Raw genomic sequence first — 1429 nt, 5'->3', positions numbered from 1 at the left:
TCATTTGCGGCAAGTGCACCCACTCCACCTCCAGCCTTTCCTCTGCCAGCTACTGTAACTGCACCCCCCACCCCACCCACTCGCTTGAATATTTTCTATTCTTTGTGCCCGAGCACTTGGCTTCTGCTAACACCAATTTGTTCATTGCTTTCCGGGCCTCAAATTAAAAATGATGTTTGACGAAAAAGGGAAATAGCAAACCAAATCAGTGATAAACGCTTCTTACTCCGTAAATAGTATGAACGGGGTGTGTATAAAATATTATTCGAGTTAATATCTGAAAATTTTGCACATCTTTCTCCATTTATTGTACATAAATGTAATATCTTTATATTTATAAGTTGACAAAAATAATATGTAGTATCTCTCAACAAATTGAAAGGTAAGGCAGATTGATATTCGCTGGCGTTGCCTTCAAAGTCCAACATACCTTACCCTCGAAAACAAGGATATTCCAGGATATCCGCCGCATATTGTCCCCATTTGATTGTGCAACTGTTCAGCGCTGTCGCATTTTATTTCAAGTTGAGTGACTTCAATCTGTCGCCAGAGAAAACGAGTCTTGAGGCCTTTTATTATTATTGTACTTGTTGTCGTTGTTCGAGCTCTTTCAATTTGGCAAAATAAAAAGTAAAAAGCGAGGGTCTGCCCAGGGGTTGTGCATATGGCAGCATTAAAAACCCACACGTACAATGTCCAAAGAAATTAGATGTCGTCGCTGCCACGGCTTCCAGTGCTTCCAATGCTGCCACTGCTGCCACTGCTTCCTCTGATTCTTTTTCTCTCGCGCCGTGTGACATACATAATTCCGGGCTAGGTGCAACAACAAGGACAATCGAGACAATGGCCAGCCCACACCGTCCTCCCGCCCCCGACGAATCCTTGCCACGCCCCCCTTTCAGTCGGCAGGACAAAAGGACATTGCGCGATGTCTCAGCGTTGCCGACACTGATGAGTTTTGGCTTTGTCTCGCTGACAAAGCCCCAAACGCCCCCTCTGGACCACGCCCACAAATGATTAGGGCACATTATTTTTGTCGTTTTTAATTTGTTGTTTTTCGGGGGAGAGGAGGAAATTGCCAGGCCGCCGTTTCATGCAGCACTTCAAACGTAAGAGGAAAAAGCTGATACACCTGGCTAGGGTGCATTATAAGGAATTACATTTTGTAATGAATTGGGATGAACCCAAGTGCTAATTGTTTTAAATGATCTCGAAGTTAATTGGTAGTACCTATTTAACTTCATCAGAAACAGGAACATAAAGTCATTCAAACAACTGTTGTTTAATACGGCAATGCTAATAAATATTTACTTTGAGATTACATATTGCATATTGATTTAATTAAATGAAAACGAACCCCCCTTGCCACCATACATGTATTTACTCTTAATAATACTTTGATTGCTCAGTTCTTTATTTCATTTGCATT

Source organism: Drosophila teissieri, chromosome 2R, assembly GCF_016746235.2.
Source record: "Drosophila teissieri strain GT53w chromosome 2R, Prin_Dtei_1.1, whole genome shotgun sequence".
Lineage (NCBI taxonomy): Eukaryota > Metazoa > Arthropoda > Insecta > Diptera > Drosophilidae > Drosophila > Drosophila teissieri.
Note: the sequence above shows the minus strand (reverse complement) of the source record.